The sequence below is a fragment of the Ovis aries genome, chromosome 15 (assembly GCF_016772045.2).
Source record: "Ovis aries strain OAR_USU_Benz2616 breed Rambouillet chromosome 15, ARS-UI_Ramb_v3.0, whole genome shotgun sequence".
NCBI classification, from domain to species: Eukaryota; Metazoa; Chordata; class Mammalia; order Artiodactyla; family Bovidae; genus Ovis; species Ovis aries.
This window is the reverse complement of record NC_056068.1, coordinates 27,334,157-27,360,432: the sequence shown is the minus strand read 5'-3', so window position 1 is coordinate 27,360,432 and position 26,276 is coordinate 27,334,157. Positions and strand designations below refer to the sequence as shown.

Here is a 26,276-nt window from a genome sequence, read left to right as displayed (position 1 = left end):
GAGGCTGTCCTTCAGTGCTGTCATCTTCTACCAGCAAAGCAGTTTCAATGATTTTTGAGTCGCCTCTTAAAGTTCTCACCATCTTTGTTTCCTTAGCAAAGGTGGTTTGTTTGTTTCGGTCAGGTGTTGACAGTTGAGATTAAAGATCTTCAGAAACAAAACATTTCTCTGAACATGAGGGTCTTTCCTATTGCCAGATTCTAGTTGGGGTGACAATATGTGACAGAACCCCTTCAAATGTGGTGGGCCCCTGCTGTATAGGAAAGAGTCTCTCGGAGCAAACAGTCTCACCCTAATGCATTCTTTAACGTTTACTTAAATATGACATGTAATTTTATTCCTTACCATGTGTTCACAGTTTCTTTGGTGATTCTTGTAATTTAGGAGATTTTGTGTTCAGTAACTGTGTTTTTTTTTTTCCTCTAACACTTAGCACAACATTAGAATTAAGCTGGAGAATTTGTTACCAGGAAATAATGTCATTTTGAGGTGGTAAAAACTGGCCCCCCTCATTTTTTCTTTTGGTAGCTGTGATAAATGGAGCCAAATAAAGACTAAACTTTCAAACCTAGATTGACATGTCTTTTTATTTTTTAATTTTGTTTCTTCTTGGCATGTGAATATAGAAAAGGGTTTCTTATGTAGTTTAGGTTTATCTAGTTTGTTTTTTTAGATTTTGATTTGGTTTAAGTCTGGATGGTAAGAACTTTTTTAATTTTTAAGATATTGGCACTTGCTAAGTGCCTAATATATATTAAAAAGCATGAAATCACCATTAAGTGGCATTTTCTTATTAGTGATTGGTGAGTTGTGACTGAAAAATTTTTGATATCATGTTAAACTGAAAGCTGATCATTTTATATCTAATAATCTTCAAAATAAGTGTGAGTCTTTTTTTGTGTGTGAGTCTTTTTAAAAAGAGGTATCATTTCCTAATGACGTTTTCACTTGGCTTTGTATTTGCTTATGTATAATGGCAATCTTGGGAGCAAAGAGACCTTGTCATCTTAACATTCATAATAATCAAAGAACCAAACACACTGCACATTAGATCTGCCTTGCTCCTTAGAAAACAAATTTCAAAAGTACAGAAAAGATGACAATGCCTTGGTCGTAGATTCTTTGTGCCAGGAACATAGCTCATGGCATGAGGAAATAGAATAGTACTTCTCATGGTATTATTATAAAAGATCTGGAGGAGGAAGAAATTGCTGTTACTGAAAGAAATGACTGTGCCTGCACAAGGATAGAAGTGTCTCATGAGATCTCGTTTTTAAAAGTATCTGTATCAGAGATGAAAGGATGGGTTTAATCAAGAATATGCGCTCTGGAGGCAGCTACGCCTGGTTTTGAATCACATTGTTGCCACCTATTTGCTTTTTCACTTGGATTCCAGGCCTCACATTCATGGCCTATAAAGTCAGATCTGTAATATCTCGCTTGTAGTTGTGACGATTAAATGAGATAGCACACAGAGAGCCCTAGCACTTTGCTTCCTTTACCTCCGGGTAATAGAGCGAGTGGTTGATCGACTGCTGGCAGGAGAATGCGAGACACTCTGCTGCCCTCCCCAGTGAAACCGGTGAAAGTAATTTTAAAAAACCTCTAGACTTCGCCATTTAAAGTCTCTGGAAATGGTTCTGAGGGTGAACAGCAACTGGAGAAACATTTATTCAAGAACATCTATGAAAATTTGGTAAGAAATAAGAGAGCTTGTGGTCTTTAAGCCAGTGCTACTTCCTTCTTCCCCTCTATCCAGCTCAGCAAGGTGGAGATTCCAACTCAGCAGGGTTACTCCAGCCAAGACCACAGGCCTTCCCTCTGGCCTCCCCTTTTCACCTAGACTAATGGATTTCTTCCTGGAGGAACGGGGCATAAACATTTCTCATCCTGCCCTGGCTACGTATTGCTGAATCATGGGTTAGAGCAGTTGAACAGTGAGGACTCCTTTGTCTGCCCAACTCATACTTGTAGAGTTTGGGTGAGGCACTCCAAGAATACTGGAACCCAGCTCATTCATGCTTTATGTTTATAAACTAGTAGGTCATCTCAAGAGAGGCAAGCAGGGAGAATTTAGAATCTGCGCCCTTTCTCTGCACTGAACTCTGCTCCTAGAGAGGGAGCGTTACTCAAAGAAAGCTTTGCCATTGTCCCCGTGCCTAGCTTCAGAGTCCTGGCTCAGAGATTGGTCCAGAGAGAGAAACACACCATAACACATATAGCTCCTAATTTCTTCCCGTAGGAACTGACTTCATTTGCAACAGAGAATGAAGAAGTTTAAGCCTGAAGGCACTCATAAAAACAGTGGAGGTTGTGGTAAAAGGCATTTCAGGGGAGATTTGAGCAGGCTAAACTATAAGCCAGCTAGTTTGCAAGCAAGAACCAGGGAATAGAGCATCACAAGAGCCTTCTAAGGTCAGAAGAAAAATCAAACACTAATTTTAGGACCTGTTCCTTCAAAGGAACGAGAATTTGATTAGATTGTTTATAGACCGGTTTATGTTCTAGGGCATTGTTGAAAATAATAGAGCAACTAGCCACAATTTTTGGATTTTAACAGCTGGGCATGGTTAAAGAAAGACAGGAAGAGAGCTATACCCAAACCATGGTGATCCAGTGATCTGATGGTAATTGTAGATGTAACAAGATGTGTGCCTCCCTGAGGAATAGCATCAGAAGCTGATCACTATGTATAGGGGAATTCAGTTCAGTTCATTCGCTCAGTCATGTCTGACTCTTTGTGAGCCCATGGACTGCAGCACACCAGGCCTCCCTGTCCATCACCAACAGCCGGAGTTTACTCAAACTCATGTCTATCGAGTCGGTGATGCCATCCAAACATCTCATCCTCTATCGGCCCCTTCTCCTCCTGCCTTCAATCTTTCCCAGCATCAGGGTCTTTTCAAATAAGTCCACTGTTCGCATCAGGTAGCCGAAATATTTCAGTTTTAGCATCAGTACTTCCAGTGAACACTCAGGACTGATCTCCTTTAGGATGGACTGGTTGGATCTCCTTGCAGTCCAAGGGACTCTTGAGTCTTCTCCAACACCACAGTTCAAAAGCATCAGTTCTTTGGCACTCAGCTTTCTTTATAGTCCCACTCTCACATCCATACATGACTGCTGGAAAAACCATAGCCTTGACTAGATGGACCTTTGTTGGAAAAGTAATGTTTCTGCTTGTTAATATGCTGTCTAAGTTGGTCATAACTTTTCTCCCAAGGAGGAAGCGTCTTTTTATTTCATAGCTGCAGTCACCATCTGCAGTGATTTTGTAGCTGTCCCCCCCCACCCCCAAATAAACTCTGCCACTGTTTCCACTGTTTCCACATCTATTTCGCATGAAGTGATGGGATCAGATGCAATGATCTTTGTTTTCTGAATGTTGAGCTTTAGGCCAACTTTTTCACTCTCCTCTTTGACTTTCATCAAGACGCTCTTTAGTTCTTCATTTTCTGCCATAAGGGTGGTGTCATCTGCATATCTGAGGTTATTGATATTTCTCCTGGCAATCTTGATTCCAGCTTGTGCTTCTTCCAGCCCAGCGTTTCTCATGATGTACTCTGCATAGAAGTTAAATAGGCAGGGTGACAATATACAGCCTAGACGTACTCCTTTTCCCATTTGGAACCATTCTGTTGTTCTGTGTCCAGTTCTGGCTGTTGGTTCCTGACCTGCATATAGGTTTCTCAAGAAACAGGTCAGGTGGTCTGGTATTCCCATCTCTTTCAGAATTTTCCACAGTTTATTGTGATCCACACAGTCAAATGCTTTGGCATAGTCAACAAAGCAGAAATGGATGTTTTTCTGTAACTCTCTTGCTTTTTGGATCCAGCAGATGTTGGCAATTTGATTTCTGGTTCCTCTGCCTTTTCTAAAACCAGCTGCAACAGCTGGAAGTTCACGGTTCATGTATTGCTGAAGCCTGGCTTGGAGAATTTTGAGCATTACTTTACTAGCGTGTGAGATGAGTGCAATTGTGCAGTAGTAGTTCAGTTTGAGCATTCTTTGGCATTGCCTTTCTTAGGGATTGGAATGAAAACTGACCTTTTCCAGTCCTGTGGCTACTGCTGAGTTTCCCAAATTTGCTGTCATATTGAGTGCAGCAGTTTCACAGCATCATCTTTTAAGATTTGAAATAGCTCAACTGGAGTTCCATCACCTCCACTAGCTTTGTTCGTAGTGATGCTTCCTAAGGCCACTTGACTTCACATTCCAGGATGTCTGGCTCTAGATGAGTGATCATACCATCATGATTATGGGGGTTGTGAAGATCTTTTTGTACAGTTCTTCTGTGTATTCCTGCCACCTCTTCTTAATATCTTCTGCTTCTGTTAGGTCCATACCATTTTTGTCCTTTATTGAGCCCATCTTTGCATGAAATGTTCCCTTGGTATCTCTAATTTTCTTGAAGAGGTCTCTAGTGTTTCTCTTTAGTCTTTCCCATTCTGTTGTTTTCCTTTATTTCTTTACACTGATAGCTGAAGAAGGCTTACTTATCTCTTCTTGCTGTTCTTTGGAAGTCTGCATTCAGATGGGTATATCTTTCCTTTTCTCCTTTGCTTTTCACTTCTCTTTGTTTCACAGCTATTTGTAAGGCCTCCTCAGACAGCCATTTTGTTTTTTTGCATTTCTTTTTCTTGGGGACGGTCTTGCTCCCTGTGTCCTGTATATTGTCACAAACCTTTGTCCATAGTTCATCAGGCACTCTGTCTATCAGATCTAGTCCCTTAAATCTGTTTCTCACTTCCATTGTCTAATCGTAAGGGATTTGATTTAGGGGAATAAACTTCCCCTAAATTTAGAGGATTTGACTTGTATAGGGGAATAAACTTCACTAAAACAAACCAGTCAGTCACTAAACAAACAGATAACAATAATATTCTCCAGAAGGGTGGAGCACCTAGAGGTGCCAGAATGTATTATGTAAAACATCTAATTCCAACAACAGCAAACTGTGAAGCATATAAAGAAACAGGAAAGTATGACCCATTTACTGAAAAGGAAAGTATGACCCATTTACTGAAAAAAAAGCAGGCCATAGAAACTGCCTGTCAGAGTGGCCATATTTATCAAGAAAAGACTTTAGCCATAATGGAAATGTTCACAGACTTAAAGGAACCCACAGTTAAAGTGGTGAAAGAAGATATGATTACAGGGTCACTCAAATAAGAATATCAGTAAAAAGGTAGAAATTATAAAAAATAATTGAAAGAAATTATGGAATTGAACAGTAAAATAACTAAAATGTATCAGAGAGACTTAACTATAGATTTGAACTTGCAGAACAGGAAGTGAATTTGTAGATAGATAGGAGAAGGCGATGGCACCCCACTCCAGTACCCTTGCCTGGAAAATCCCATGGATGGAGGAGCCTGGTAGGCTGTAGTCCATGGGGTCATGAAGAGTCAGACATGACTGACCGACTTCACTTTCACTTTTCACTTTCATGCATTGGAGAAGGAAATGGCCACCCACTCCAGTGTTCTTGCCTGGAGAATCCCAGGGACGGGGGAGCCTGGTGGGCTGCCATCTATGGGGTCACACAGAGTCGGACATGACTGAAGTGACTTAGCAGCAGCAGCAGCAGGCATGTTATAGGGCTTCCCAGGGGGCACTAGTGGTGAAGAACCCACCTGCCAATGCAGGAGACATAAGAGACATGGGCTCAAGCCCTGGGTTGGGAAGATGCCCTGGAGAAGGGCATGACGACCCACTCCAGTATTTTTGCCTGGAGAATCCCATGGACACAGGAGCCTAGTGGGCTACAGTCCATAGGGTCGCAAAGAGTTAGACATGACTGAAGCGACCTAGCATGCACGCATACAGGCATGCACGCACACAGGCTTGTTAATGCCAGTTGCAGAACAAAGAGAAAAATGAGTTAAAAACCATGAACAGACCCTCAGAGAAATGAGAGGTACAATCAAATGCTCCAACATATGTATAATGGGAGCACCAAAGGAAGAGAGAAAGGAGCAGAAAAAATATGCAAGAAAGTAATGGCTGTAAACTTCACGAATTCATTGAAAAACAATAACCTATATATCTAGGAATTTCTTCAAAATCCAGTTAGTAGTAAACACAAAGAGGTCCACAAACAGATATATCATAGTAAATGTAATGGAAGTTAAAGACAGGTATTTAAAGCATCAAGAGAAAAATGATGCATCACTTAAAGGCAATTCCTTAAGTTTTGGTAGTAGACTTTTCAGCAGAAATGATGGAGGCCAGAGGCAATAGGATAACATTTGTAAAGTGCTGAAAGAAAAAGAAAAACAAACAAACTGTTAACTAAAATCCTATATCCAGTAAACCTGTATTTCAAAAATGAAGGCGAAGTAGAGTTTCTCAGATAATCAAGCGCTGAGAGATTTTGTTGCTGACAGAGCCACATTATAAGAAATGCTAAAGGAAGTTCTTCAAGGTAAAAGCAGATGACATCACATGGTAATTTGAGTTCGTACAAGAAAGAAAGGGCACCAATAAATGTCATGTAATCATAAAAGACAGAAGTGACACATACTTTCTGCTTTTTTCTCTTAATGTATTTAAAAATAAATATGAAATACATTATTAAGGTTATAGTGTATTTGTATTTGTATAGTGTATTTGTATAGTGTATTTGTCAATAGCAGCACACTGGAGGTGGTGTGTGTATGAGAAAAACTGCATTTGCTTAAGGAATTCATTATAGATGACACAAATAATTATAGTGGTGTATTGTTGGATTTGTAGCATTAATCAATGTAATTTTGTTATAAAAACACTGGACACAGAAAAGAGAGTAAACGAAATGACACTATAAAGGAGAAACACTTCTATATAACCATCAAAATTAAGCTGGTATAAAATCAGAACCTCATTTGAGTAAGATAAAATATACATGTGAAACACTGAAGTCGTCACTTAAAAAAATACCCTCAAAAATTGCAATGCAAAAGTCATTAAAGAAATTGAAATGCTTTGTTAGAAAATATTCACTTAATGCAGAAGAAAGCAGTAATGAAGAATAAAATAAACAAACTATATGGAAAACAAAAGGTAAAACAGCAAATGTAAATCCATTATCAATAATTATATTAAGTGTAAACGGGTGGGATAATATAATGCAAAGGCAATGATTGTTAAACTGAATAAAAACACATGGTCTATGGTGTATGCTATCTACAAGAAACATACTTTAAATTTAAAGATACCAATAAACATGATCCACTGGATCATCGAAAAAGCAAGAGAGTTCCAGAAAACCATCTACTTCTGCTTTATTGACTATGCCAAAGCCTTTGACTGTGTGGATCACAACAAACTGTGGAAAATTCTTCAAGAGATGGGAATACCAGACCACCTGACCTGCCTCTTGAGAAATCTGTATGCAGGTCAGGAAGCAACAGTTAGAATTGGACATGGAAGAACAGACTGGTTCCAAATAGGAAAAGGGGTACGTCAGCCAGGAGAAATATCAACAACTTCAGATATGCAGATGACACCACCCTTATGGCAGAAAGTGAAGAGGAACTAAAAAGCCTCTTGATGAAAGTGAAAGAGGAGAGTGAAAAAGTTGGCTTAAAGCTCAACATTCAGAAAATGAAGATCATGGCATCTGGTCCCATCACTTCATGGCAAATAGATACGGAAACAGTGTCAGACTTTCTTTTTTTGGGCTCCAAAATCACTGCAGATGGTGACTGCAGCCATAAAATTAAAAGACGCTTACTCCTTGGAAGAAAAGTGATGACCAACCTAGATAGCATATTGAAAAGCAGAGACATTACTTTGCCAACAAAGGTCCATCTAGTCAAGGCTATGGTTTTTCCAGTGGTCATGTATGGATGTGAGAGTTGGACTGTGAAGAAGGCTGAGTGCCGAAGAATTGATGCTTTTGAACTGTGGTGTTGGAGAAGACTCTTGAGAGTCCCTTGGACTGCAAGGGGATCCAATCAGTCCATTCTAAAGTAGATCAGCCCTGGGTGTTCTTTGGAAGGAATGATGCTAAAGCTGAAACTCCAGTACTTTGGCCACCTCATGCAAAGAGTTGACTCACTGGAAAAGACTGATGCTGGGAGGGATTGGGGCCAGGAGGAGAAGGGGACGACAGAGGATGAGATGGCTGGATGGCATCACCGATTCGATGGACGTGAGTTTGAGTGAACTCCGGGAGATGGTGATGGACAGGAAGGCCTGGCATGCTGCGAGGCCTGGGGTCGCAAAGAGTCGGACACAACTGAGCGACTGAACTGAACTGAACTGAACTGAATTAACTGAAAGTAAAAGGATGGAAAATGTTGTATCATGCTAATAGCAGTGATAAGAAAGCTAGAATATCTATGTTGATATTAGATAAAATAGACTTTAAACACAAGAGACTTTCTTTTTCTACTTACTAGATATAAAGAGGGATATGATGGGGAAAAAAAGGGGAATATGATGAGAAGGTAATATGTTAGTATAGTAAGCTGTAACAGTTATAAACATATGTATATAATAACAGGGCACCAAAATATATCAAACAGCAACTGGCAGAAATGAAGGAAGAAAAAGACAGTGACAACAATTGAAAGCTTCAACACCCTCCTTCAATAATGGATAGAAACATTAGGCAGAAGATCAACAAGGAAAAATAAGACTTGGTCGACCAATACCCAGCTATACCTAACAGATACTGATAGCATACTCCATCTAATAGCAATACAATATACATGCTTATCAAGTAAACACAGAACATTCTCAAGGATAGACCATATGCTAGGTCATAAGACAAACATCCATAAAATTTAAACTTATTCAGTTTTAGTAGTAATACTAAAATGTTTTATAGCCACAATGGAATGAAATGAGAAATGAATAGTAGGAAAATGTGGGGAACTCACACATATGTGAAATTTAAACAGTGTATTTTAAAGTAAGCAATGAGTCAAAGAATAAGTCAAAAGCAAATTCAGAAAGTACTTTGAGATGAATGAAAGTAAGGACAGTATTTCAAAGCCTATGGATTGCAACTAAAAGGGTGCTTAGACAGAAGTTTATAACTGTAAAATTATACAAGTTTATAACCGTAAAATGCCTATAGTAAGAAAGATCAACTACCTAGTCTTCTATCTTAAGACAATGAAAGAGTAAGAGTACCCCAAACCTAAAACAAGCTGAAGGAAGGAAATAATTATAGCAGAAGTTAATGAAAGAATAGAAAAAAATAGAGAAAATCAATGAAACCAAAAGCTGCATATTTGAAATGGTCAACACAATTGGCAAATCTTTAGTTAGATTGACCAAGCAAAAAATGAAACACTCAAATTACTAGAATCATAAATGAAAGAAGAGATATTACTAATGATCCTAAATTAATAACAGTTGTAAAGGAATACTTGAGCAGTTATATATTCACAAATCGTATAACTTAGATAAAATGGACAAATTCCTAGAAAGACACAAACTATTGAAACTGACTCAAGAGTTATACAATCTGAATATATCTATATCAAGTGAAGAGATTGAAGCAGTAATCAAAAACCACACATAAAAAAGTCCATGTCCAGAGGGCATCACTGCTGAATTCTACCAAATATTAAAAAAGAATTACTAATAACAGCAAACTTTCACAAACTCTTCTAAAAATAGAAGAGGAGGTGTACATGATGTGTGTATACTTGATACTTGACATATACCTGATACCAATACCAAAGACATCACAAGGGAAAAAAAAAAAACCACTACAGACCAGTATCTCTTATGAATATAGTTGCAAAATTCTTCAAAAGGATAGTTACAAACAAAATCTGGCAGCATATAAGAATTATACACTGTGACCAAGTAGAATTTATTTATTTGCAAAGAATGCAAGGTTGGTTCACCATATCAGAGCTCATGAATATAATCGGTTCAGTTGCTCGTCATGTCCAACTCTTTGTGACCCCATAGACTGAGGCATGCCAGGCTTCCCTGTCCATCACCAACTCCCGGAGCTTGCTTAAACTCGTGTTCATCAAGTTGGTGATGCCATCCAACCATCTTGTCCTCTGTTGTCCCCTTCTCCTCCCGCCTTCAGTCTTTCCCAGCATCGGGGTCTTTTCCAATGAGTCAGTTCTTTGCATCAGGTGGCTGACGCTTTGGAGCTTCAGCTTCAACATCAGTCCTTCCAATGAATATTCAGGACTGATTTCTTTAGGATTGACTGGTTTGATTTCCTTGTAGTCCAAGGGACTCTCAAGAGTCTTCAGCAATCACAGTTCAAAATCTTCAGTTCTTCGGCGCTCAACTTTCTTTATGGTCCAACTCTCACATCCGTACGTGAGTATTGGATATACGTGAATGTCATATATATCAATAAAAGAAAACACAAGATAACATGATCATCTCCCACGCATCTATGCCCAACCTATGTCAAAAGAGGCAAGAGTATACAATGGAGAAAAGACAGTCTCTTTAATAAGTCAGGCTGGGAAAACTGGACAGCTACATGTAAATTAGAACATTTTCTAACAGCTTACATGAAAACAAACTCAGAATAGATCAAAGACCTAAATATAAGGCCATACACTATAAAACTCTTAGGAACACATAGGCAGTATACTCTTTGACATAAATCACAGCAATATTTTTTTTGATCCCCCTCCTAGAGTAATGAGAATAAAGACAAAAATAAATAGGACCTAATTAAACTGAAAAGCTTCTGGACAGCAGAGGAAACCATACACAAAACACAAAGACAACCCACAGGCTGGGAGAAAATGTTTGCAAACAAAGCAACCAACAGGAGATTAATCTCCAAAATATACAAACAGCTCATGTAGCTCTATGTCAAAGAAAACCAAATAACCCAATAAAAAAAAAAAAGTGACCAGAAGATCTAAATGGACATTTCTCCAAAGAAGACAGATAGATGGCCAAAAAAGCACATGAAAAGATGCTCAGCATTACTGATTATAAGAGAAATGCAAATTGAAACTACAGTGAGGTGTCACCTCACACTGGTCAGAATGGCCATCATCAAAAAGTCTATAAATAATAAAACCTGGAGAAGGTGTGGAGAAAAGGGAACACCCCTACACAGTACTGGGGATGTAAATTGGTACAAACAATGGAGAACAGGATGGACATTCCTTAAAAATCTAAAAATAGAATTGCAATATGATCCAGCACTCCCACTCCTGGGCATATATCCAGAGAAAACTAATCTGAAAGGCTACATGCACCCCAGTGATTATTGCAGCACTGGTTACAATACACTACATGGAAGCAACATAAATATCCATCAACGGAGGAATGGATAAAGAAGATGGGGTACGTATATACGATGGACTATTCCATCAGTGGAGGAATGGATAAAGAAGATGTGTTATGTATATACAATGGACTACCACTCAGCCATAAAAAAGAATGAAATAATTCCATTTGGAGCAACCTGGATGAGTGGTTAGTCATCAGTATGTTTAAGGATGAAAGAATAGGTTTAAGGGTGAAAGCCTTCATACCATCAGTATTTAAGTTGAAAATGAGGCCACAAAATATGAAAAAGCCACTGTTGATGAGAGACGATTGCGGTATGGCAAAAACCACCACAATATTGTAAAGTAATTATCCTCCAATTAAAATAAATTAATATTTAAAAAGCAAGGAAAATAGAAAATTTAAAAAGTATTAGTGTTAAATGCTGTAGAAAAGTCAACTACGATAAGGACAGAAAAGTAACTTCTGACTTTGTGATGATGTTCTCAGTAGTCTTAAAGAGCTGTTTCACTAGTGTAGTAAGAATAGAAATCAGAATGTAATGGGGTGAGCTATGAGTGTATAAATGTTATATAATAACTCAATTCTAAAAGACATATTGACATAATCATTGAAAATAAATAAAAGTGATGGTCAACAGAAGAGTCTGAAATGCAGTACTTGGGTGCAGTCTCAAAAATGACAGAAGGATCTCTGTTCGTTTCCAAGGCAAACCATTCTATATCACAGTAATACAAGTCTGTGCCCCAAACTAATGCCAGAGCAGCTGAAGTTGAATGGTTCTATGATCACCTACAAGACCTTCTAGAACTAACACCAAAAAAATGTCCTTTTCATCATAGGGGACTGGAATGCAAAAGTTGGAGGTCAAGCAATACCTGGACTGACAGGCAAGTTTGGCTTTGGAGTACTAAATGAAGCAGGGCAAAGGCTAACTGAGTTTTGCCAAGAGAATGCACTGGTCATAGCAAACAACCTCTTCCAACAACACAAGAGATGACTCTAAGCTTGGACATCACCATATGGTCAATACTGAAATGAGATTGATTATATTCTTTGCAGCCAAAGCTCTATACAGTCAGCAAAAGCAAGACCAGGAGCTTACTGTGGCTCAGATCATGAACTCTTTATTGCAAAATTCAGACTTAAATTGAAGAAAGTAGGGAATACCTCTAGAACATTCAGGTATGACCTAAATCAAATCCCTTATGATTATACAGTAGAAGTGACAAATAGATTCAAGGAGTTAGATCTGATGGACAGAGTGCCTGATGAACTATGGATGGAGATTCATGACTTTGTACAGGAGGTGATGATTAAGACCATCCCCAAGAAAGAGAAATGCAAAAAGGCGAAATGGTTGTCTAAGGAAGACTTACAGATAGCTGAGAGAAGAAGAGAAGCTAAAGGCAAAGGAGAAAAGGAAATGTATACCCATCTGAATGCAGAGTTCCAGAGAAGAGCAAGGAGAGATATTAAGCCTTCCTCAGTGATCAATGAAGAAAAATAGAGAAAAATAGAGGAAAACAATAGAATGGGAAAGACTAGAGATCTCTTCAAGAAAATTAGAGATACCAAGGGAACACTTCTTGTAAAGATGGGTACAATAAAGGACAGAAACAGTATGGACCTAACAGAAGCAAAAGATGTTAAGAAGAGGTGGCAGGAATACACAGAAGAACTACACAAAAAAGACCGAGATAACCATGATGGTATAAGCACTCACCTAGAGCCAGACATCCTGGAATGTGAAGTCAAGCATCACTACGAACAAAGCTAGTTGGAGGTGATGGAGTTCCAGTTAAACTATTTTAAATCCTAAAAGATGATGCTGAGAAAGTGCTGCATTCAGTTTGCCAGCAAATTTGGAAAACTCAGCAGTGGCCACAGGACTGGAAAGGGTCAGTTTTCATTCTAATCCCAAAGAAAGGCAATGTGAAAGAATGTTCAAACTACTGCACAGTTGCACTCATCTCACAGGCTAGCAAAGTAATGCTCAAAATTCTCCAAGTGAGGCTTCAACAGTACATGAACCAACAACTTCCAGCTGTTGCAGCTGGTTTTAGAAAAGGCAGAGGAACCAGAGATCAAGTTGCCAGCATCCATTGGATCATCAAGAAAACAAGAGAGTTTCAGAAAAATATCTACTTCTGCTTTATTGACTATGCCAAAGCCTTTGACTGTGTGGATCACAATAAACTGTGGAAAATTCTTCAAGAGATGGGAATACCAGACCACCTGACCTGCCTCTTGAGAAATCTGTATGCAGGTCAGGAAGCAACAGTTGGAACCAGAATTGGAACAACGGACTGGTTCCAAATTGGGAAAGGAGTATGCCAGGGCTGTATATTGTCACCCTGCTTATTTAACTTCCATGCAGGGTACATCATGCAAAATGCCAAGCTGGATGAAGCATAGGCTGGAATCAAGATTACCGGGAGAAATGTCAATAACCTCAGATATGCAGATGACACCACCCTTATGGTAGAAAGCAGAGAGGAACTAAAGAGCCTCTTGATGAAAGTGAAAGAAGAAAGTGAAAAAGTTGGCTTAAAACAACATTCAAAAAACTATGATCATGGCATCCGATCCCATCACTTCATGGCAAATAGACAGGGAAACAGTGACAGAATTTATTTTCTTGAGCTCCAAAATCTCTGCATATGGTGACTGCAAAATGAAATTAAAAGATGCTTGCTTCTTAGAAGAAAAGGTATGACCAACCTAGACAGCATATTAAAAAGCAGAGACAATTACTTTACCAACAAAGGTCCATCTAGTTAAGTGAGTGAAATTTCTCAGTCATGTCTGATTCTTTTTGACCCCATGGATGGAGGTAGCCAAACAGGCTCCTCCGTCCATGGGATTTTCTGGGCAAGGGTACTGGAGTGGTTGCCATTTCCTTCTCCAAAGTTTTGGTTTTTCTAGTAGTCATGTATGGAATGTGAGAGTTGGACCATAAAGAAAGCTGAATGCCAGAAAATTGATGCTTTTGAACTGTGGTGTTGGAGAAGACTCTTTGAGAGGCCCTTGGACTGCAAGGCGATCAAACCAGTCAGTCCTAAAGGAAATCTATCCTGAATATTCATTGGAGGGACTGATGCTGAAGCTAAAGCTGCAATACTTTGGCCATCTGATGGGAAGAACTGACTCATTGGAAAAGACTTTCTGGGAAAGACTGAAGGCAGGAGGGGAAGGGGATGACAGGATGAGATGGTTGGATAGCATGACCATCTTGATGGACATGAGTTTGAGCAAGCTTTGGGATTTGGTGATGGACAGGGAGGCCTGGTGCATTGCAGTTCATGGGGTCACAAAGAGTCGGACACAACTGAGCAACTGAACTTAACCGAAAAGTGACAATATCAGAGTCAAGAATATCTTCTCTCCAATGAATAAATATAAAACTAGACTAAATTGTCAGAAACACTCATTTAGGGTTCTGTAAATGAACGAATGGCGAGCATCAAATTGAGAAGCTTAACTTGTGAAAAGCTTTTAGCTTGTGATAAGAACATGGGAGGCTTGGCTTTCTTGCTTGAGCCCCTGCATCTTTCACCTCTTCCTCTAGGGGAAGCGGTGTGATCCAGGGCTAGCTGGCCTTGTGACTAGGATCTTTGTTGCCAGAGGCAGATGATTTGGAATGAAAGATGAAAAACTCATGCTCAGTTGTGTTGTCAGTGAAAATAGTAATTTTGGTAGAAAACAAATGTAGTGGGCTCAAGGCCTTGCAAGCTAGTGTTGTGGCCTTGCTAGGGGTGAGCAGCAGTATGGCCCACTGGCCAGTAATCTAGTAGGGAGACCTTGTTACTGCGAGAACCATAGCAGGGTAGGATACCCTTCTCCATTCATCTCTGGTTTCCTGCTGCTGCTGCTGCTGCTAAGTCACTTCAGTTGTGTCCGACTCTGTGTGACCCCATAGACGGCAGCCGACCAGGCTCCACTGTCCCTGGGATTCTCCAGGCAAGAACACTGGAGAGGGTTGCCATTTTCTTCTCCAATGCATGAAAGTGAAAAGTGAAAGTGAAAGTGAAGTCACTGAGTCGTGTCCAATTCTCAGCGACCCCATGGACTGCAGCCCACCAGCCTCCTCTGTCCATGGGACCTTCTAGGCAAGAGCACTGGAGTGGGGTGCCATTGCCTTCTCCGCTTTGGTTTCCTAGGGGACTGGCATCTATTAGCAAGTCCTGAGAGAGCCCAGCAGTGTTTATAGCTGAGGCTGACTTCCTGAACTTTGAATGAACTCCTGAATCCGCCAATAAATTTGTCAGCAGAAAGTGAAAGGCCTACTGTCTTGACAACTAAGTGATATAGACATAGGAATGACCTCCAGGAAGCCATCCTAAAAAAATAAAAGCAAGATCCTTAAAAACTAGCAGAGATATCAATGGCTACATACCACAGAGAGACAGATTCTCAGATTAGCCCTCTTATTTCGTAGAGGCTTACTAAAAAAAACAAGGATGAGCAACAGGAACAATAATCCTCAGGGAGAAAGATAATAATCTAGAACTGGTTAAGTATATTATCTATAATACTCACTTTTATTTAAAAAAAGTTTCAAGGGAGTGGGAATTGATTGAAGGCAGTGAAAGAGTAGACTTCAGTTGTATGTGAGTAGTAGAAATGTAAATGTACAATATGATAAATTAACGTTGTTATGTATGAAAGTTGTTAAAACCATAAATCCTGAGTTCTCATCACAAAACATTTTATTTTCTAGTTTTTTAACTTTGTGTCTATATGACTCTATATGAGATGATGAGTGTTCACTAAAATTATTGTGGTAATCATTTCATGATGTACGTAAGTCAAATCATGGTGCTATACACCTTAAACTTATATAGTGCTATATGTCAGTTATACCGCAATAAAACTGAAAGGGACTATGGCTGATTCATGTTAATGTATGGCAGAACCTACACAATATTGTGGAGCAATTATTCTTCAATTAAAAATAAATAAATTTTATAATTTCCTTAAAAAAACCTGAAAGAGGGAGAAAAGAAAACCTGGGAACATGTGATCCAAAATCAGAAAGAAAAATAGTCAATGGAAATTTTCTCTGAGTGAGCTTAGATGTTGCTTTTAGCAAAAACTTCTGGCAGTTATTATAAATTTGTCCAAACAAAGAAATCATGTTTAAATAACAGAAAATATGATGACAATGACTTAATAAATAAGGAATCTCAATAAGGATTTAGAAGCTATTAAAAAAGAAAATGGAAATTCTAGAAAAGCACAATAACTGAGGTGAAAAATACACTAGTTGAGTTCAAGGGCAGATTTTAGGTGGCAGGGGAAAAACAAAACAAAACCCTGAGGAACTATCAATAGAAATAATCCAATCTGAAGAAGAGAGAGAAGACCATTGAAGAAAAATAATCACAGCCTTTGAAATCTATGAAACAAGATCAAGTTTACCAACATGTTTATATTGGGTCTAATAGGAAAGGAGAAAGGGACAGAAAGAATATTTGAAGAAATAGTGGCCAGAGATTTTTAAAGTGTAGTATAAAACATCAATTTATGGTCTCAAGAAGCTCGTTGAATCTCAAGTAGGATAATTGCAAAAAGATCTACATCTAGACACATCATTGTCAGTTTGCTGAAAGACAAAGAGAATCCTGAAGCATCAAGAGAAAATTGACTCATCACATATGGGGTAAGAGCAATATGATTTTTAGCTGGATTCTCATCAGAAAAAATGGAGGTGGTTGATCGGCATGTTTAAAATGCCAAAATAAAAAACTGAACCATAAATGTTGTATCTAGCAAAAATATCCTTTTAAATGAAGGCAAAATAAAGTCATTCCTAAATAACTGTTAATAAAGACAGAGAGTTTCTTGTATAAGCAAATCTGCTGTTATAAGCCATCCCAAAGGAAATGCTCAGACTGAAAGCAAGTGATGCCAAATGGTAACTCCTAGCCACAGGAGGAAATGAAGAAAATCAGGAAAGATGAATGTATAGGAAATAAAGGAGTGCATAAATATAACTTTTCCTTCTTTTATTCCCTTAATTTCTTTAAAAGGCATAAAGTGGCTTAAAGTAACTGTGACACTATTTCTGGATTTCTAGCAGATATTGATATAAGTAAGTATCTAAAGGAAGTCTGAGGAAATGGAGTTCTGTTGGAGTAACGTTCTGTATTTTGCTTGAATCAAGTCAGCCTTAATTTGAAGTAGACTGTGATAATGACTCTTGAGAAAGTTGGCTATAATGGGAAGGAATGAGAGAGAGTTGGAACTACCACAAGGAGATACAAGGGGCTACATTCTAGTGCATCAGTGAGGGATTAGTTTTGTGTGAGAAGAGAGGAAGTGGGTAGACATAGAGTTGAAGGCTGGTAAATTTGCTGAAGTATTTGTGTGAGATTGATACTTGGGAGATTAAGATTTAGAATCTGAATACCTAGTCACTAATTTTCAAGAAGTAAGAAAATCACTTGTATGCCGAGATGAGATCTTGAAATAGCAACTGAAGGAAATGAAAGAGATAGCTGCAGGAGACAAGTCGAAGGATTTATAGGCAGCTTGAACAGGCTGGCAGCTGTTGATCTTAATTAACTTTGGTGTGGCTTGTCTTCCGTGTTTGTTAGCAGTTTTTGGCAGCTTAGATATCGGAGTGCAAAACATAGGTGGTTGGTTTGATCCAGAGTTTTGCATGGTTACTTGAAGTGATGAATAATGATGCTTGGAAGTTTCTGCTCTAGGTGTAAATGTTAATGAGGAACTTTATCCCAGAGTCCTTGGCTAATCAAAACACAAAACTGCTTCAAATAGTAGTTGGCTCCTAATTCCAAGTTCAGTTTCAGATTTGCTAGAAGAGTTGTAGTGAGCTTACCTTTGGTGGCAGCCACACCATGTCTGGAGTATTTTCTTCAGTTTCAAGTACTATGTTGTGCGTCATCAGGACGCCTTCATTTAGGAATGTGACGACCATGGGGAGCACTGTTTGCAGTTGTTTGAGTACGGAGTAGGTTAGAGAAGTCTCTGTGGAGGAAGTGAAGCTTGAACAGAGATTTCGTGTATGAGAAGTTTGCTGAGTTGAAATGACCTTTCCAGAGGGATAACGTACATAAAGACCCTAAAGCATGTGAAAAATTGGTATATTCACAGAACTAGAACTAGTTTCTCACAGGATTAAGTGGTAGACTAGAGGTTTTCAGGTTATCCCAAAAGTTCTGAGGGTTATTTGGAAATGTGTAAGATGCCATCTTTGAGAAAGAAGTTATGTGAGGCAGAGCTAAAGAGTCGTGCTTTTCCCATAAATATATTCAGCCTATTCCCATGTTTCCCTCATATTCAACAGGAGCATTTCTGCTTTTATACCCAATATGCCACATCAAATTTCATTTAGATAGAAATTAAATTGATATCCACATAGTCAGTTCAGTTGCTCAGTCATGTCCGACTCTTTGCGACCCCATGAATCGCAGCACGCCAGGCCTCCCTGTCCATCACCATCTCCCGGAGTTCACTCAAACTCACATCCATCGAGTCAGTGATGCCAGGCAGCCATCTCATCCTCTGTCGTCCCCTTCTCCTCCTGCCCCCAATCCCTCCCAGCATCAGAGTCTTTTTCCAGTGAGTCAACTCTTCGCATGAGGTGGCCAAAGTACTGGAGTTTCAGCTTTAGCATCATTCCTCCCAAAGAAATCCCAGGGCTGATCTCCTTCAGAATGGACTGGTTGGATCTCCTTGCAGTCCAAGGGACTCTCAAGAGTCTTCTCCAACACCACAGTTGAAAAGCATCAATTCTTTGGTGCTCAGCCTTCTTCACAGTCCAACTCTCACATCCATACATGACCACTGGAAAAACCATAGCATTGACTAGGCGGGCCTTTGTTGGCAAAGTAATGTCTCTGCTTTTGAATATGCTCTCTAGGTTGGTCATAACTTTTCTTCCAAGGAATAAATGTCTTTTAATTTCATGGCTGCAGTCACCATCTGCAGTGATTTTGGAGCCCCCAAAAATAAAGTCTGACACTGTTTCTACTGTTTCCCCACCTATTTGCCATGAAGTGATGGGACCGGATGCCATGATCTTTGTTTTCTGAATGTTGAGCTTTAAGCCAACTTTTTCACTCTCCCCTTTCACTTTCATCAAGATGCTTTTTAGTTCCTCTTCACTTTCTGCGATTTCATTTAAATAAATAAGTCTGTGGCCACTAAGAGTTTCTTCCATTATTAGATGATTGTGAACTATGGGAGAACTTTAAGCAAGGGCCAGAATTCAGTTTGACTTGTTTAAGAAAGGGTATTTTGATGGCAATATAAGGATATATTTGAAGGAGAGGGGTCTGCAAGAGCACTTAGAAGGCTACTGCAGTAAAATAGATGAGAACTTAGAATTGTCTGATGAGTAATGGCCATGGGGATAGAGAAATGGATTATAGATAGAGTTAAAGTGGCATTGTTAGTGGTTAAGAATATGGATAGAGTCAGACTGCTGTGATTCAAATCCCAGCTCCTTTACTTACTGCCTTTGTAATAGTGGGCAAATTTTTTAACCTCACTACCTTTGTCTTTAAAGTGAAGATTATTATAGTAGTAATACTAATGATGATGATGAAGACACCACTTATCTCCAAAGGTTGTTGTGAGGATTATATGAGTGTTTGTAAAGTGCTAATCAGTTTAAAGACTTGTACAACATGTCCACAGCATGATTATGTACCAGGCAATATTCTAAACATTTTTTACTTCTTAAAAAAACTTTAAAAAATTGAGATGTAACTAACGTGACATAAAATCATGTGTAATAATTTGAGAGACAGTTGGCAAAGAAATTCAAACCACTAACAATAAAGTAAATAATGTGTGGGTCATTGGGCTTAGGCTCCAAGGAGTATAAGGCAAGTGAGATCAGGATGAATGATCGTAAATAGGAGGAATTTTAAACGCTGGAGATCTAGATGAAGTTAAAAAGCAAGTGTGTTGGGCATAACAAGATCAAAGAGACGAAAGTCTGAAAGTGTACCCACTACTGTAGCCACTGTGTGCATTTGAAATGTATTAATAGGTAGTGCAGCTGAGGAACTGAATTTTGAATTGAATTAACATTTAAAAACTGAAGCAGTTTTAGGACAACTCAGAGAGTTAGCTGGCTTCATAGTTGAGCACCCAAGTCCATCCTCTCTTCTGGCACCAACTGCAAGTTCAGGAATTTCCCAGTACCACCTGTCACCTTTGATAATTTGCTAAAAGTACTCACAGAATTCACTGAAAGCTATTTAACTCACAGTTACAGTGTATTACAATGAAAGGATTCAGATTAAAATCATCTAAGGGAAGAAACAGAGTCCATGAGAAGTACCAAACATGGAACTTTTGTTTTCCTCTCCCCACAGAATGTCTTGCTCTCCTGGTGTTGATATGTGATAGTATGCAGAGTCTTGTCCGTAGGGAAGCTCACCTGAGCCTCTGTGTTCAGAGTTTCTGTTTTACATAGGAAAGGTTGATTGACTGATTGAATACTTACATGGTTGACCTCAGTTTCCAGGCCAACTGACCCAAAGCTCTCACCCTAAGTCACATTGTTTGTTCTAGTGTGGCCAGCTCACACCCTAAGACCATGTGGGTATGGCCAGTCCCTTGCTAACTCATCTTGTTAGACTATCTGGTACGACCCAAGGTCCCCAGGCAGAGACACTCTAAACCAAAGGATAAAGCCAGTCTATCATGTTGGGCAAGGCCAGTTCTTTATTATACACAGTGTAAAACATTTTCCTATTGAACCCAATTCTTATTTTGGTAAAATTACATTTCGCCTTGACTATAGACAACGTATGGCTTGAAATGTGGTATACTGTAAGTGTAAAATACATGCTGGAGTTTGAAGACTTAGTATGAAAAAAAGAAGATAACCTCTCATTGCCAATATGCGTGTGGTTTACATGTTTCAGTGATTATATTTTTGATATATTAGTTTAAATAAAATAAATTCTTTAAATTAATTTCAAAATGAATCATTTTTTAAAATGTGACTACTAGAAAACCTTTAATTATGTAAATGGCTCACATTTTATTTCTATTCAACATTGCTGATCTAGAAGGTTATATTGAGAGAGAGGGGCATATACTATTGAAGTTTAGAATTTCAGAGGTATAAAACTATCAGGCAGAGACAAGTTCAAGGTGTGGCCATAAGAAACCTGCTGAATTTTGGTGGAGTTATAGGTCGCTGGAGACAAAGTTCAGGTAAACATGAGGTTAAATTATCAGATAAATTATCCTCAAGGCTATGGACATTGCCTAAGCAACTGGCAGACTCTGTGTGGAGCTGTGGACTGTGCAGTGAGTTTCACTGTCTTTAATAAGGGGGTTCCCTGGTAGCTCAGCTGATAAAGAATCTTCCTGCAATGCAGGAGACCCTGGTTTGATTCCTGGGTGGGGAAGATCCACTGGAGAAGTGATACACTACCCATCCCAATATTCTTGGGTTTCCCTGGTGGCTCAGCTGGTAAAGAATCTGCCTGCAATGTGGGAGACTTGGGTTTGATTTCTGGGTTGGGAAGATCCCCTGGAGAAGGGAATGGCTACTCATTCCAGTATTCTGGTCTGGAGAATTCCAGGGACTGTATAGTCCATGGGGTCACAAAGAGTCAGACACGTTGATAAATGTGAAGGCAAAAGAGACAGAAAGGGGTTTATCAGATGCCCTCACATGTTTCTAGTATGAAGCTAGTGGGGACTTAAATTTCCTAATCCCATATAGAATACTGTCCTTTTTTTCTTCACAAAGTCTCTAAAGGGCTTCCACAGAGAAATTGTTTGGGAGGTGTCAGAACACAAGATACAAAAGCCCAGCCATGCTTCTTTGCCCGATTAGTTGCTACTCAACATTTATAACCCTTCTCAAAATGTTATGCTTTCTGAGAACTCTGCCCTGATTGTGCTAGAGAGTTATTGCCTTTTCCCTTCTTCCTTTGAGCACACCTCTACTGTAGCACTATTTGCAGTGAGTTTTTATTTTTTCTTTTATGTTTCTGTGTCATTGATTTACACCAGACTGAGTAATTGAGACGGTAGTCTCTTGACTGATCACTTTTCTCAGTGGTTCTTATGCCAGATCCTCCTCATCCTCCTGACATCTAAATTTTGGAGAGCTGCCTGGTTCAGTTGCTTGGACCTCTTTTCTTCTATGCACATCTACTCTCTTGTTGATTTTTATGACCCAAGCAACTGCTGACTTCCAAATTTTAAATCTCCAGTCTGGCTTGTTCTCTGAATTCCCGGTTTATATACTCAGCTGTTTGCTTGATATCTCTCCTTGGTCTGATGGACCATATGTCTTAACATGTGCAGACTGAACTCTTGGTTTCCATTCACCAACTTTTTCTTTTCACCAGTCTTTCCTCTCTCAATAACCACAACTCTGTGCGTCTAGTTCCTCACACTTCTATAGAGTCATACTTAATTTCTCTTCTACTTTCATACCTCAGGCCAAAGCCGTCAGTAAATCGTGGTGACTCTACCTTCAGAATATATGCGGAATCTGGTCACTTACCATCACCTCAACCAGTACCAACCTGATGGAAGTCATAGTCATCTCTTGCTAGGATTACTGCAGAAGCCTTTATCCAGTCTCCCTGAATCTGCTCTGATTCCTGTATTGCAGCTAGAGTGATTCTTTTAAAGTAAAAGTGGAATGTTCCCACTCAGCTTTCTACTTCTATCAGCTTTCTCTTTTTTGGGGGCTTCCCTGGTAGCTGAGCTGGTAAAGAATCTGCCTGCAATTCAGGAGACCCTGGTTCAATTCCTGGGTTGGGAAGATGTGCTGAAGAAGGAATAGGCTACCCACTCCATGCTAGGCCAGTATGCTGGCCTGGAGAATTCCATGGACTGTATAGTTCATGGGGTCACAAAGAGTTGGACATGAATGAGCGACTTTCACTTTTTTTCATCTGTTTGGAATAAGTGCATAGTCTATAAACCTCTGTGTTACATGGTCTCCAGCAGCCTCTGTGACCTCAGCACCTAGTACTCTCCTGCCTTTTCTTATTGACATCTCTTTCTTGTTTGTTAAGCTCTGGATATGTTCCCACTTTAAGGTGTTCATATATTCCATTTCTTCTTCCCAAAATACTCTCCCCAGGTATCTACATGGCTCTCTCATCCATTTCCTTCAGGTCTCCTATCAAATGTTTACCTTATTAGAGAAGACTTCCTTGGTGGCTCATACGGTAAAGTGTCTGCCTACAATGCAGGACCCGGGTTCAATCCCTGGGTCGGGAAGATCCCCTGGAGAAGGAAACGGCAATCCACTCAAGTATTCTTGCCTGGAAAATCCCATGGACAGAGGAGCCTGATAGGCTACAGTCAGTCCATGGGGTTGCAGAGTCGGACACGACTGAGTGACTTCACTTCACTTTGCTAGCCATACTGTCTGAAATCTCACTCTTCCTATTGGCCCACTGCTCTCTAGTTCCTTCTCTGTTTCATTCGTCGTCTTGGTTTTTATTGACAACAGACGTATATAAAGCCTCATAAACTATAAGCCTCATAAGAGTAAGGACTTGGTAAATTTTGAGCCTTGCTAATAAACAGTACTTAGAATAGTTCCCGTAGAGAATATGTGCTTATTAAATATTTATTGATCTGTTGAATGAAAGACAAAGTGAATGAAAGAATGTCACTAGATCGCATTGTGACATTTGAATCTTATCTGTGTGTTCACTGTTTAATGCAGTGTCTAACAAATTTATTTCATTGTTTCACAAAGATAACCAAGTCAGACATGGAATTTTCATGTTATTCCGTACACATTTTAGCTCAAGGAGTTTTTAGGAGACTAATTAAAGACTATGAATTCTAAGCAATGTAATTGGCATTGCATGCACAGTCACTAAGTTGGGTCCGACTCCTTGCAACTCCAAGGACTGTAGCCCTCCAGGCTCCTGTGTCTATGGGATTTTCCAGGCAAGAATATTTGGGTTGCCGTTTCCTTCTCCAGGGGATCTTCCTGACCCAGGGATCAAACCTGTGTCTCCTGCATTGACAGGCGGATTCTTTACCACTAAGCCACAGGGAAGTGCTGAAGCAATGTACTAGGCTTCAATAAATGGTTATTAAATGAGCATTTATTGCTTATTCAATTGATTTATTGAAATGATTATTGCATACTGTTTGGCACTATATTATAAAGGGGCAACCATGACAATGTGGGTCTGTTTAACTTTACAAACAGAACGGGGAAACTGGTTAGTTTTGCAAACCACTAAACTCATAATTTTAAATTTCCACAGAATGAGTTCTTTAGATATACATCCCCAGACTTCCTATTTGAGACCATGAAGTCATAAATCCAGCGCTTTATCAAGAAAAGTTTCCTGAATACCAGGCAGAATTCATAGGCATTTAAAATAAATTATTAACTTAACAGTACTGTGTTGAAGGATGTATGATTTATTATGGACATTCTCAGCACCTTAAAAATAACATTTCCTAAAGGTGCCAACATGTATGGAACCCGGAAGTTCTCACACAGCCATTTACCTATGGGATTCTCAGACACCAACAGAGTAGAAAATGGAAAAGACCAAATTGTATAACTAGAGGCTTTACAAATAGCTGAGAAAAGAAGAGAAGTGCAAGGCAAAGAAGAAAGGGAAAGATATAGCCAACTGAATCATGAGTTCCAAAGAATAGCAGCAAGGGGGAGAAAAGATGCATTGTTCACTTTCTTCTTAAATGAACAATGCAAAGAAATAGAGGAAACAATACAATGGGAAAGACTAGAGGTCTCTTCAAGAAAATTAGAGATACCAAGGGAACATTTCATGCAAAGATGGGCTCAATGAAGGACAGAAATGGTAAGGACCTAACAGAGACAGAAGAGATTAAGAAGAGGTGGCAAGAATACACAGAAGAACTGTACAAGAAAGGTCTTCATGACCTGGGTAACCATGATGGTAAGGACACTCACCTAGAGCTGGACATCCTGGAGTTTGAAGTCAAGTGGGTGTTAGGAAGGATTAGTGCAGACAAAGCAAGTGTCGGTGATGGAATTATAGTTGAGCTGTTTCAAATCCTGCAAGATGATGCTGTTAAAGTGCTGCATTCATTATGCCAGTAAATTTGGAAAACTCAGCAATGGCTACAGGACTGGAAAAGGTCAGATCTCATTCCATTCTCAAAGAAGCGCAATGCCAAAGAATGTCCAAACTACCACACAATTGTGCTCATCTCATATGCTAGCAAGATATTGCTCAAAATCCTTCAAGCTTGGCTTCAGCAGTAAGTGAACCGAGAACTTTCAGATGTACAAGCGGTGTTTTGAAAAGGCAGAGGAACCAGGGATCAAATTGCCAACATCCACTGGATCATTGAAAAAATAAGAGAATTCTAGAAAACATCTACTGCCTCATTGACTACGCTAACGCTTTTGACTGTGTGGATCACAACAAAATGTAGAAAGTTCTTAAAGAGATAGGAATAGCAGACTGCTTTACCTGCCTCCTGAGAAACCTGTATGAAAGTTAAGAAGCAACAGTTAGAACCGGACATTAAAGAAAATGGTTGTTGACTGGTTCAGAATTGGGAAAGGAGTATGTCAATGCTGTATATTGTCACCCTGCTTATTTAACTTACATGCAGAGCACATCATGCAAAATGCCACACTGGATGAATCCCAGGCTGGAATCAAGATTGCTGGAAGAAAATCAACAACCTTAGATATGCAGATGATACCACCCTTATGGCAGAAAGTGAAGAGAAACTAAAGAGCCTCTTGATGAAGGTGAAAGAAGAGAGTGAAAAAACTGGCTTAAACTTCACCGTTCAAAAAACTGATGGCATCCAGTCCCATCACTTCATGGCAAATAGATGGGGAAAAGAAACAGTGGCAGATTTCATTTTCTTGGGCTCCAGAATCACTGCAGGTGGTGACTGAAGCCATGAAGGTAAAAGGCACTTGCTCCTTGGAAGGAAAGTTACGGCAAAACGAGACAGTGTATTAAGGAGCAGAGACGTCACTTTGCCGACAAAGGTCCCTCTAGTCAAAACTATGGTTTTTCCAGTAGTTATGTTCAGATATGAGAGTT

At 39.4% G+C, this 26,276-nt stretch overlaps 1 protein-coding gene across 10 annotated transcripts in view; it reads left to right on the top strand.

The window, feature by feature from the left end:
• The window catches only part of SIK3 (SIK family kinase 3), a 265,973-nt gene that overhangs the window by 150,126 nt on the left and 89,571 nt on the right, over positions 1-26,276 (top strand). The window lies entirely within an intron of this gene.